The sequence below is a fragment of the Oncorhynchus keta genome, chromosome 32 (assembly GCF_023373465.1).
Source record: "Oncorhynchus keta strain PuntledgeMale-10-30-2019 chromosome 32, Oket_V2, whole genome shotgun sequence".
In the NCBI taxonomy this organism is placed as follows: domain Eukaryota; kingdom Metazoa; phylum Chordata; class Actinopteri; order Salmoniformes; family Salmonidae; genus Oncorhynchus; species Oncorhynchus keta.
This window is the reverse complement of record NC_068452.1, coordinates 26,384,944-26,398,243: the sequence shown is the minus strand read 5'-3', so window position 1 is coordinate 26,398,243 and position 13,300 is coordinate 26,384,944. Positions and strand designations below refer to the sequence as shown.

Genomic DNA, 13,300 nt, shown 5'->3' with positions numbered 1-13,300 from the left:
GCCTCTCCTTGTTCGGGCGATGCTCAAGCCATCATTGATCCATTTTTCACTTTCCACGGGTTTTGTCTTGTCTTCCTACACACCTGGTTTCAAGCACATTCATTACCTGTTGTGTTTCAACCCTCTGTTTCCCCTCATGTCTTTGTCAGAGATTGTTTGTTGTTTAGTATTTGTGTTGTTTGTATTGGTGCGCGACCGGTCCTCGTACCCACTTTGTTTTATTCTATTCATGGTTTTGGGGTTATGTTTTTTTAAAGTTATTAAACTACCCCATTCCACCAAGTTTGATTCCATTCTCCTGCCCCTGACTTCCCTGCCAACTATACACACGACTCTGACACCCATGCTTGTTCAATGAACCATAAACAATGAATGAACACGCACCCGTGGAATGGTCGTTAAGACACTAACAGCTTACAGACGGTAGGCAATTAAGGTTACAGTTATGATAACTTAGGACAATAAAGAGGCCTTTCTACTGACTCTGAAAGACACCAAAAGAAAGATGCCCAGGGTCCCTGCTCATCTGCGTGAACGTGCCTTAAGCATGCTGCAAGGAGGCATGAGGACTGCAGATGTGGCCAGGGCAATAAATTGCAATGTCCGTACTGTGAGACGCCTAAGACAGCGCTACAGGGAGACAGGACGGTACAGCTGATCGTCCTCGCAGTGGCAGACCATGTGTAACAACACCTGCACAGGATCGATACATCTGAACATCACACCTGCGGGACAGGTACAGGATGGTAACAACAACTGCCCGATTTACACCAGGAACAAACAATCCCTCCATCAGTGCTCAAACTGTCTGTAATAGACTGAGAGAGAGTGGACTGAGGGCTTGTAGGCCTGTTGTAAAGGCAGGTCCTCACCAGACATCACCGGCACAAACCCACCGTCGCTGGACCAGAAAGGACTGGCAAAAAGTGCTCTTCACTGACAAATCGCGGTGTTGTCTCACCAGGGGTGATGGTCGGATTAGCGTTTATCGTCGAAGGAATGAGCGTTACACCGAGGCCTGTACTCTGCAGTGGGATCGATTTGGAGGTGGAGGGTCTGTCATGGTCTGGGGCGTTGTGTCACAGCATCATCGGACTGAGCTCGTTGTCATTGCAGGCAATCTCAACGTTGTACGTTACAGGGAAGACATCCTCCTCCCTCATGTGGTACCCTTCCTGCAGACTCATCCTGACATGACCCTCCAGCATGACAATGCCATCAGCCATACTGCTCGTTCTGTGCGTGATTTCCTGCAAGACAGGAATGTCAGTGTTCTACCATGGCCAGTGAAGAGCCCGGATCTCAATCCCATTGAGCACGTCTGGGACCTGGCCTAAGGCCATTCCACCTAGAAATGTCCAGGAACTTGCAGGTGCCTTGGTAGAAGAGTGGGGTAACATCTCACAGCAAGAACTGGCAAATCTGGTGCAGTCCATGAGGAGGAGATGCACTGCAGTACTAAAATGCAGCTAGTGGCCACACTAGATGCTGACTGTTACTTTTGACTTTGACCCTCCCCCCTTTTTTCAGGGACACATTATTCCATTTCTGTTAGTCACATGTCTGTGGAACTTGTTCAGTTTATGTTTCAGTAGTTTAATGTTGTTATGTTCATACAAATATTTATGTTAAATACATGTTAAGTTTGCTGAGAATAAACGCAGTTGACAGTGGGAGGATGTTCCTTTTATTTTGCTGAGTCTATAATTAAGCTGCAGCATTTAAGAACATACAATTATTTGACTCCTGCTCTCATGCAGACAAACAAAATGCTAATGACAAGGCCCAAAAATCGATGTACATCGACAGCTATCCAACAACACACACACACACACACACACACACACACACACACACACACACACACACACACACACACACACACACACACACACACACACACACACACACACACACACACACAATCACAGCAGCACAGAGTGAAAATGCTGATGGACACAAGGACACGGGAAGTATAATAGCAGGACAGTGAATGAGTTGGGGGATCAAAAACACTAATCAACACAATTTGCATTCACACGCAACACCAAAATAGCCTTGCTGCCGGCAAATAGTACGAAGATAACAATAACAACAAGAGCTCCATAACAGATAGTCAGAGAAGGTGGGAAGTGAGAAACAAGTGTGATCAGAGGTGAGAGAGGAGGTATAGAGAAAAATGGGAGCGAGAGAAGAGAGGGGAAATGTGAGAACGGGAAAGGGCGACACTCGTCCATTGTACAACTGAATGCATTCAACTGAAATGTGTCTTAGAAGAGAGGAGACAAAATACAGGGGCTCTAAATTTAGCAGCGGCGCTATTGTTTTCAGGTTGGAGGGGATCGGGGGGGGTTGTTGGTGCACCAGCGTTTTGCAGCTCTGAGCAGACGGTAAAGCTATCCAACAGATCATCTCTCCCCCCTCTCATATCCCCCACGAGACTGTGCTCCTCTTTTGGCTTTTAAGCTTCAAAAACAGCCGCAGCGCATCACATTATTATGATCATTATTCAGACGCTTAGCAGACGACCTTATCTCACAGTGATGTATGGGTGCAAATATATTCTCTATGATATACTCTATTAATATCCACTCTCTGTTTTGCTGGCAGCACCTTTCTCCTAGGCAAAGTGGTTTGTGACAGTTTACTGTTGAATGTTAACCATGGCCATCCCCCAAAAGTACCTTGATCAAGCACACACAGGAGTTTACACAGGAGTTTACACAGGAGTTTACACAGGAGTTTACACAGGAGTTTACACAGGAGTTTACACAGGAGTTTACACAGGTAATCTGGGGAATCCAAATTGGGAAGTCAACCTGCAACCTTGTGTTACTGAGTCACAGGCCTATTTGCTAGTTGATGCTTACAATACAACCTCCCGTCCCATTTCATCTCACAGTATGGGATTATGATCAGACGTTTGTGTCAAAATAAGATGTGTGTTGTACATTCACTGTCGTTAGCATTGATTGGGCCTGTCTGGTCGATGGATGGGATGAGAATCGCGCATGACTCCACACAGGCTGCTGGAAGAATCGATGCCCATCCACCGTGTTATGCAATCAGGGTTGACCCCAGATTTTGCTCCCTGTGCCATAATCTCACCTTTTCTCCTATTTTCTTCTTGTCGTGCTTCCATTCTCTTCCACTCTGTTCTCTTCCTTCTACTCTCTTTACCTCTCTTCTCTCCTCTCCTCTTTTCTCTTTACATTTCTTCTCCTCTCCTCTCTTCCTCTTCCCCCGCTGGCTGGGTAAATACTCTGGGGCTTAACCCTCTTCCTACCACCTCTTCCTGGTCTCCACGGTGACAACTACACGGTTACCAGGGCCACTACCAATCACGTGACACTGTGAAGGGCAGACGGTACAGTCGTCCACTGCTTCTGTCAAGAACACCAATAAAAAGGTGTGGGTAGGCCCAAGTCATTGACCCATTATGATGTTATGGTCAGTGGTGTGGTGTGGTGTGCTTGAGGAACTGTACTTGTTACCATCAGGTCCAGATCCCCAGTGACAGAGCTGATCAGCGGACCTCTGACTGAAGCTTATTCACTTCACTACTCACATCCTGTTGGATGAATATAATGGGTATAAAACTATCCAGAAATTATGACAGGTTTGAGCACTGGGCACTAAATAGCTTTAAAAACCTTTCAAATCTTCGAGACCTTAAAATGACCGCCCTCCCTCCCTTTTCAACCTTTAGTTGAGACATTCAAAACATCAGAATTTCCCAATGTAGCCTTTTTATTGCAAGTGCGCCTCAGTGGCACGGTGACTGCACAAATAAAACAAAAACAACAACTGACCACAAAAATTCTGGAATGATTTTGAGCTACACACAACTTTGACTGGAGTAAATCAAGCTGAGGACTACATAAAACAACAGTCACTACTTCACAGCTGTTTGAAGGAAGGTGGTGGAGTGTACACTAACTGCACTAAGTTGAGCGTTGCATAAATGGAAAATATATTTAATTGCAAAATAATGGGATCACGTTCACTCACTGTGACAAAACCCTAGTGTGTGTTCCGACCTCCAGTCTCTCCTTATGGCACTTTCTTTATATCGCTTTTTTACTGCTAATTCATTCCTATTCTGTCACTAATTAATTTGCCACCACTAATTAAACAAACAATAAGGAATGCCAAAATAACATGCAAAACAGGCCAACATATATATATCATTTAATTGAATGTATTTTTATTAGACTAAACAGGAGGGGCTCAAAACTCTGTCCCACCTGCCCCGAATGAAGTCATTGACCCATTATGATGTTATGGTCAGTGGTGTGGTGTGCTTGAGGAACTGTACTTGTTACCATCAGGTCCAGATCCCCAGTGACAGAGCTGATCAGCGGACCTGTGACTGAAGCTTATTCACTTCACTACTCACATCCTGTTGGATGAATATAGTGGGTATAAAACAAATTAGACAGATTTGAGGACTGGGTAAGGCACTAAATAGCTTTAAAAGGCCTTAAAATCCATGAGACCTTAAAACTACGTCCCCCCCATAACCCTCTTCTCAACCTTTAGTTGAGGCATTCAAAACATCTGCTTTTTCAAATGAGGCTTTTTTATTGCAAGTGCAAAAATACAACAAAACACAAAAATGATGGAGCATTTTAGAGCCACACACACACACACAACTTTGACTGGAGTAAATCAAGTCGAAGACTATGAAAAAACAACAGTGGCTACTTAAAAGATATTTTGACTAATTGCACAATGTTGAGCGATGCAGAAAGGAAAATACATTTAATTGCAAAATAATGGGATCCCGTTCATTCACTGCCAGTGTGTGCTGGGACATTCAGTCACTCCTTATGGCCCTTTCTTTATAGCGCTTTTCACTGCTAATTCATTCCTATTCGGGCTCTAATTAATTTGCCACCTCTAATTGAACAGAGGCACCTTCCATTCAGGCCCCCCTCTCTTTCTATCTTTCTTTGTTTTTGTCTCTGAACAATTTAGATGACAAACTCAGTAACTTGATCCCTGGAGGTGTCAACTCAGTAACTTGATCCCTGGAGGTGTCAACTCAGTAACTTGATCCCTGGAGGTGTCAACTCAGTAACTTGATCCCTGGAGGTGTCAACTCAGTAACTTGTTCCCTGGAGATGTCAACTCAGTAACTTGATCCCTGGAGGTGTCAACTCAGTAACTTGTTCCCTGGAGGTGTCAACTCAGTAACTTGATCCCTGGAGGTGTCAACTCAGTAACTTGATCCCTGGAGGTGTCAACTCAGTAACTTGATCCCTGGAGGTGTCAACTCAGTAACTTGTTCCCTGGTGCTGGTGTCAACTCAGTAACTTGTTCCCTGGAGGTGTCAACTCAGTAACTTGATCCCTGGAGGTGTCAACTCAGTAACTTGTTCCCTGGAGGTGTCAACTCAGTAACTTGATCCCTGGAGGTGTCAACTCAGTAACTTGATCCCTGGAGGTGTCAACTCAGTAACTTGATCCCTGGAGGTGTCAACTCAGTAACTTGTTCCCTGGAGGTGTCAACTCAGTAACTTGATCCCTGGAGGTGTCAACTCAGTAACTTGATCCCTGGAGGTGTCAACTCAGTAACTTGATCCCTGGAGGTGTCAACTCAGTAACTTGATCCCTGGAGGTGTCAACTCAGTAACTTGATCCCTGGAGATGTCAACTCAGTAACTTGATCCCTGGAGGTGTCAACTCAGTAACTTGTTCCCTGGCGCTGGTGTCAACTCAGTAACTTGTTCCCTGGAGGTGTCAACTCAGTAACTTGATCCCTGGCGCTGGTGTCAACTCAGTAACTTGTTCCCTGGAGGTGTCAACTCAGTAACTTGATCCCTGGAGGTGTCAACTCAGTAACTTGTTCCCTGGCGCTGGTGTCAACTCAGTAACTTGTTCCCTGGCGCTGGTGTCAACTCAGTAACTTGTTCCCTGGCGCTGGTGTCAACTCAGTAACTTGTTCCCTGGCGCTGGTGTCAACTCAGTAACTTGTTCCCTGGCGCTGGTGTCAACTCAGTAACTTGATCCCTGACGCTGGTGTCAAGTCAGTAACTTGATCCCTGGAGGTGTCAACTCAGTAACTTGTTCCCTGGCGCTGGTGTCAACTCAGTAACTTGTTCCCTGGTGCTGGTGTCAACTCAGTAACTTGTTCCCTGGAGGTGTCAACTCAGTAACTTTTTCCCTGGAGGTGTCAACTCAGTAACTTGTTCCCTAGAGGTGTCAACTCAGTAACTTGTTCCCTGGAGGTGTCAACTCAGTAACTTGTTCCCTGGAGGTGTCAACTCAGTAACTTGTTCCCTGGAGGTGTCCACTCAGTAACTTGTTCCCTGGAGGTGTCAACTCAGTAACTTGTTCCCTGGAGGTGTCAACTCAGTAACTTGTTCCCTGGAGGTGTCAACTCAGTAACTTGTTCCCTGGAGGTGTCAACTCAGTAACTTGTTCCCTGGAGGTGTCAACTCAGTAACTTGTTCCCTGGAGGTGTCAACTCAGTAACTTTTTCCCTGGAGGTGTCAACTCAGTAACTTGATCCCTGGAGGTGTCAACTCAGTAACTTGATCCCTGGAGGTGTCAACTCAGTAACTTGTTCCCTGGAGGTGTCAACTCAGTAACTTGTTCCCTGGAGCTGGTGTCAACTCAGTAACTTGATCCCTGGCGCTGGTGTCAACTCAGTAACTTGATCCCTGGAGGTGTCAACTCAGTAACTTGATCCCTGGAGGTGTCAACTCAGTAACTTGATCCCTGGAGGTGTCAACTCAGTAACTTGTTCCCTGGAGATGTCAACTCAGTAACTTGATCCCTGACGCTGGTGTCAACTCAGTAACTTGATCCCTGACGCTGGTGTCAACTCAGTAACTTGATCCCTGGAGGTGTCAACTCAGTAACTTGTTCCCTGGAGATGTCAACTCAGTAACTTGATCCCTGGAGGTGTCAACTCAGTAACTTGATCCCTGGAGGTGTCAACTCAGTAACTTGTTCCCTGGTGCTGGTGTCAACTCAGTAACTTGTTCCCTGGAGGTGTCAACTCAGTAACTTGTTCCCTGGAGATGTCAACTCAGTAACTTGTTCCCTGGAGGTGTCAACTCAGTAACTTGATCCCTGGAGGTGTCAACTCAGTAACTTGATCCCTGGAGGTGTCAACTCAGTAACTTGATCCCTGGAGGTGTCAACTCAGTAACTTGATCCCTGGAGGTGTCAACTCAGTAACTTGATCCCTGGAGGTGTCAACTCAGTAACTTGATCCCTGGAGGTGTCAACTCAGTAACTTGATCCCTGGAGGTGTCAACTCAGTAACTTGATCCCTGGAGGTGTCAACTCAGTAACTTGATCCCTGGAGGTGTCAACTCAGTAACTTGTTCCCTGGCGCTGGTGTCAACTCAGTAACTTGATCCCTGGAGGTGTCAACTCAGTAACTTGATCCCTGGAGGTGTCAACTCAGTAACTTGATCCCTGGAGATGTCAACTCAGTAACTTGATCCCTGGAGGTGTCAACTCAGTAACTTGTTCCCTGGCGCTGGTGTCAACTCAGTAACTTGATCACTGACGCTGGTGTCAACTCAGTAACTTGAACCCTGGCGCTGGTGTCAACTCAGTAACTTGATCCCTGGCGCTGGTGTCAACTCAGTAACTTGATCCCTGGAGGTGTCAACTCAGTAACTTGTTCCCTGGTGCTGGTGTCAACTCAGTAACTTGTTCCCTGGAGATGTCAACTCAGTAACTTGTTCCCTGGAGATGTCAACTCAGTAACTTGTTCCCTGGAGGTGTCAACTCAGTAACTTGATCCCTGGAGGTGTCAACTCAGTAACTTGATCCCTGGAGGTGTCAACTCAGTAACTTGTTCCCTGGAGGTGTCAACTCAGTAACTTGTTCCCTGGAGGTGTCAACTCAGTAACTTGTTCCCTGGAGGTGTCAACTCAGTAACTTGTTCCCTGGAGGTGTCAACTCAGTAACTTGTTCCCTGGAGGTGTCAACTCAGTAACTTGTTCCCTGGAGGTGTCAACTCAGTAACTTGATCCCTGGAGGTGTCAACTCAGTAACTTGTTCCCTGGAGGTGTCAACTCAGTAACTTGTTCCCTGGAGGTGTCAACTCAGTAACTTGTTCCCTGGAGGTGTCAACTCAGTAACTTGTTCCCTGGAGGTGTCAACTCAGTAACTTGTTCCCTGGAGGTGTCAACTCAGTAACTTGTTCCCTGGAGGTGTCAACTCAGTAACTTGTTCCCTGGAGGTGTCAACTCAGTAACTTGTTCCCTGGAGATGTCAACTCAGTAACTTGATCCCTGGAGGTGTCAACTCAGTAACTTGATCCCTGGAGGTGTCAACTCAGTAACTTGATCCCTGGAGGTGTCAACTCAGTAACTTGTTCCCTGGAGGTGTCAACTCAGTAACTTGATCCCTGACGCTGGTGTCACATAGCACAACAACAAAAAATGTTTTCCCTTTTTATCCCCTACTGAGGATCACTCTGCCCGGGGTGATGTCCCTTAACTTTAGTACCATATAAGCTCAAAATTCATAGTTGCTATTATAAGGATGTCTCTGCTAGGCAGAGTTCAGTTTATTGTGTTATTGGCAGCTAGTTTCCCAATCACTCTTCCCCTTTTTTGCTATCATGTGCCAGCAGAAGTAAGACTGGAACATAGCAACAACAGGAACTCTTGGTTCCCTTTATCCATCTGTTACTCAAAGTATAGTTTCAACACACAGACATATGACTTTGTACAGTTCACCTTTTCATGCACTTGCAAGGTCTATCACTGATCCTTAATCTCAAGCGAAAGCAAAACATCAATCATTGTGCTTTTGTAATCACAAGTAGAATTATAATGTATAGATATAATAACAGTTCTTACAGAACTTGGAAGAGTCAGTAAGGGTTTGACCTGAGGGGGTTAACCGGATGAAGTAAGCTACACACATGATTACTGCTTATTTTTGTTACTTTTTGTTGTTGAAGTTTTACCCCCTTTTTCTTCCCAATTCAATTATTAGTAGTTACTATCTTGTCTCACCGCTACAACTCCTGTACAGGATCGGGAGAGACGAAGGTCGAAAGTCATGTGTCCTCCGAAACACAACCCAACCAAGCCGCACTGCTTCTTAACACAGCGCGCATCCAACCCGGAAGCCAGCCGCACCAATGTGTCGGAGGAAACACTGTGTACCTGGCGACCTTGGTTAGCCTGCACTGCACCCGGCCCGCCACAGGAGTCACTGGTGCGCAATGAGACAAGGATATCCCTACCGGCCAAACCCTCCCTAAGCCGGACGACACTGGGCCTATTGTGCATTGTGTGTGTGTGTGTGTGTGTCTGTTATGTCTGTGGATAAGTTTTGTTCCTGCAATTGATTATTGAGTATGCAGACTTTCTACGTACAGTACGTGTATCTGTATCTGAACAGTAATTGTACATGAACTTTCATTTGAATCTGAAGAAGTGTCAATGTTCGCCTCATGTGTGACTGTCCATGTGTGTATTTGCAATCCTCCTTTTTGTGTCTGTAGGTAGGTTATACCAAATCATAGATCAAATGAATAATACGCTGATATTGACAAGTTGGATGCATTTGCTCTCAGTGTTTAATGTGTCAATATTAAATTCCAAACAGCACTATACACATCACTTCTATTCATGATACATCTATATTCCATCTTCAATTACTGGTTGTATCCATGAACACATGTTGGCTAGCTACATTCCTGTTCCCTTTCAGGATGAGGTGACATCCCTGAGGGGGCCATGATATTCATGAGGGGGGTCATGATATTCATGAGGGGCCATGATATTCACGTGACTGTAACCAGACACATTGAACACCTGAGAGCAGCTCGTCTAACATGTGGGACCACTGGACTGGCTCCTTTTAAAACTAAGTGGCGTAGTGACATGAGTGACAAAGTCTGTCCTCTATGGAGGGATGTCAGGTTTGATCAACAGCTTTCTGCTGACACGGCAGTCATCATGACAGGAGGACCAAACCTGTCCTCAGCCTCAATGTGGAAATGAAACTGAAACTGTAACTCAAGACGTTCAAGGTAGGAGGTGTAACTGTGGGGTTGCTAGGCTAGCTGTATAGGTCAGCTATTACTGACAGTAAAGAGAATCATTTGAATTCAACATGAATGCTTTGTTAAACCTAACAGACGCATTTTTCGATAAGACTTCCACGGTTTAGGAGACAGATCAAATGTGTATATTTGGAATCTGTCCAGTTATCCAAGTCTCTTGAGTAAGATATAGTTTAGTCTTAAAGGGATAGTTCAGGATTTTGGCAATGAGAGGGGGCTCATGGGTAGGCATCAGTAAGAGCTGGGAGAGGTGAGACGAACTGGAGAGTGAGAGAGTGAGGCAGAGAGAGACAGAGGCAGAGAGAGAGAGGGAGGGGTTGCAGAACATAACAGTATGCCAGTGGAAGGGCGGACAGTTGCAGGTGACCCATCAGTGGTTTGTGACTAATTAACTGATTGGTAGGTCTACCATTACTTTTTACTTCGGTGAACATTCATTATTCTCCCTCCTCAATAGGGAGAGAAATTAGAAATGATATACAAAAGTATGTGGACACCCCTTCAAATTAGGGGATTCGGCTATTTCAGCCACACCCGTTGCTGACAGGTGTATAAAATTGAGCACACAGCCATGTAGAATGACCTTACCGTAGAGCTCAGTGACTTTCAATGTGGCATAATCATATGATGCCACCTGTACAACAAGTCAACTCACAGAACGGGACCGCCGAGTGCTGAAGCGCCTAACGTGTCAAAAATCATTTGTCCTCAGTTGCAACACTCACTTCCGTGAACTGTTCATCTGGAGCTTCATGGAGACGGTTTCCATGGCCGAGCAGTCGCACAGAATGCCTAAGATCATAATGCTCAATGCCAAACGTGGCTGGAATGGTGTAAAGCTAGCCGTCACTGAACTCTGGAGCAGTGGAAACGCGTTCTCTGGAGTGATGTTTCACGCTTCACCATTTGGCAGTCGGACGGACAAATCGGGATTTGGCGGATGCCAGGATAACGCTACCTGCCACAATGCATAGTGCCAACCGTAAAGTTTGGGGGAGGAAGAATAATGGTCTGGGGCTGTTTTTCATGGTTCGAGCTAGGCCCCTTAGTTCCAGTGAAGGGAAATCTTAAGGCTACAGCATACAATGGCATTCTAGACAATTCTATGCTTCCAACTTCGTGGCAACAGTTTGGGGAAGGCCCTTTCCTGTTTCAGCATGAACAACGCTCCCGTGCACAAAGCCAGGCCTAATCACCAAACATCAGATCCCCACCTCACTAATGCTCTTGTGGCTGAATGGAAGCAAGTCCCCGCAGCAATGTTCCAACATCTAGTGGAAAGCCTTCCCAGAAGAGTAGAGGCTGTTATAGGCAGCAAAGAGGAACCATATTAATGGAACTCCATATTAATGCCAATGATTTTGGAATGAAAAGTTCAAGACGTCGACAAGTTTGAGAATGAGAAGTTTGAGAAGCCCACATACTTTTGATCATGTAGTGTATGTGGGTTTCTGGTAACAGAATTACAAGGCACGAGTCAATCATATACTTTGCAAGCTTTTGTATGTGGTGTCAGCATAGGGAGTGAGTGTATTAAAGGGATAGTTCCATGGAGTCAGATAAACTTCTGGATACCATTTTTATGACTCTGTGTCCAGTACGAAGGTAGTTAGAGGCAGTTTCAATTAATAATAACTAGCGTTAGTGCTATCTTAGCGTGCATCGGGTACAGCATTGCTAACTAGCTTAGCGCAAAGATGCCCTCACTCCCTATGACACCACATACATAGACGAAGTGTATGATTTTAATTTATCATCACAACTTATTGCACACATTTTTCAATCGAAACATGGCTATCCATGTGAATTATGAATGGAAGTTTTCAACTTGGAATAAATATTTCAATAGACTGAATGATTTATTTGGCCTAATTTTGAATATTTCAAAGTGAAAAGTGAAAAGTGAACCATTAGATAAAAACTGTTGGACTTCCCTAGGAATCCCAAAATAGATTAAGATGTTTTTTTTCTAAAGTTCAAGAAATGCTGGACCGGGTTATGTGAGAGAGTGGTATAAGGACCGGCTTATGTGAGAGAGTGGTATAAGGACCGGGTTATGTGAGAGAGTGGTATAAGGACCGGGTTATGTGAGAGAGTGGTATAAGGACCAGGTTATGTGAGAGAGAGAGTGGTATAAGGACCAGGTGGTATAAGGACCGGGTTATGTGAGAGAGTGGTATAAGGACCGGGTTATGTGAGAGAGTGGTATAAGGACCGGGTTATGTGAGAGAGTGGTATAAGGACCGGGTTATGTGAGAGAGTGGTATAAGGACCGGGTTATGTGAGAGAGTGGTATAAGGACCGGGTTATGTGAGAGAGTGGTATAAGGACCGGGTTATGTGAGAGAGTGGTATAAGGACCGGCTTATGTGAGAGAGTGGTATAAGGACCGGCTTATGTGAGAGAGTGGTATAAGGACCGGCTTATGTGAGAGAGTGGTATAAGGACCGGGTTATGTGAGAGAGTGGTATAAGGACCGGGTGATGTGAGAGGAGGAAAGAGTTTGTTACTTGACTTTTCAGAAACTAGGGCGAATCAAAAACAAAATACCCCTGAAATTCCATTTTCATTATTTTACCCCTTGACTTATATACATTTCTCTCCCCCTTTAACTGGTTACACAGACTGACCCTTGAAGTGTTTGCTTACTCATCTACAACCACCAGTTATTATAGTCCATCAAACAGTTATTGTACTGTAAGTAGCAGAGCAAAACAAACAGCCTTCAGCAGCAACGGGGAAAATATGTGTGATGTCACCAGCCACAGCACTGTCAGATGTATGTGGATCAACCAGATGTCGGAGATGTATGAGTCATCAACCAGCTCAAGACACAAGGACTAAAACAAGAAATCTGACTCAAATAGACTAATCCCGTAACGCACAAACACAGTGCCCATAAACAGGCCACTGATGAATGTCAAAAATAAATCACATTAAACATCAGCTGAAAAAAAAAAAACAGCAAATACAAAAACACATATTCTAAAAGTTCTAGACGAATAATACGCATATTGCACAGATACGTTTGCCGTGTTGCAGATACAATCTGCAGACGTAGAGTATTTAAATGGTGCCAGGGTGGCAGAGGCAGACACCCAGATCTGGTGTTGTCCTGTGGCAAACATAGGGTTACATTGTGTCATGACCCCATGCTGTGTCAAAGCGCTTCAGTAGCAGTGCTATTCTGGCCGCAGGGCTTGAGAACCCGTCTTGATGGAGCTGCTATAGGCACAGACTGATATCTCTAA

At 45.1% G+C, this 13,300-nt stretch overlaps 1 long non-coding RNA gene across 6 annotated transcripts; it reads left to right on the top strand.

Annotated features, from left to right (window-relative positions):
- The first annotated feature begins 5,195 nt into the window (after positions 1 to 5,195).
- Positions 5,196 to 7,857, top strand: LOC127914499 (uncharacterized). 6 transcript variants are annotated; one of them, XR_008088643.1, is made up of 4 exons: positions 5,196 to 5,680; positions 6,883 to 6,911; positions 7,002 to 7,320; positions 7,382 to 7,680. It is a non-coding gene; the product is annotated as an uncharacterized LOC127914499 (long non-coding RNA). The 6 variants fall into 6 exon arrangements; XR_008088644.1 differs by lacking the exon at positions 7,382 to 7,680 and adding an exon at positions 7,716 to 7,857 and having other exon boundaries at positions 6,854 to 7,320; XR_008088645.1 differs by lacking the exon at positions 6,883 to 6,911.
- Positions 7,858 to 13,300: the final 5,443 nt, after the last annotated feature.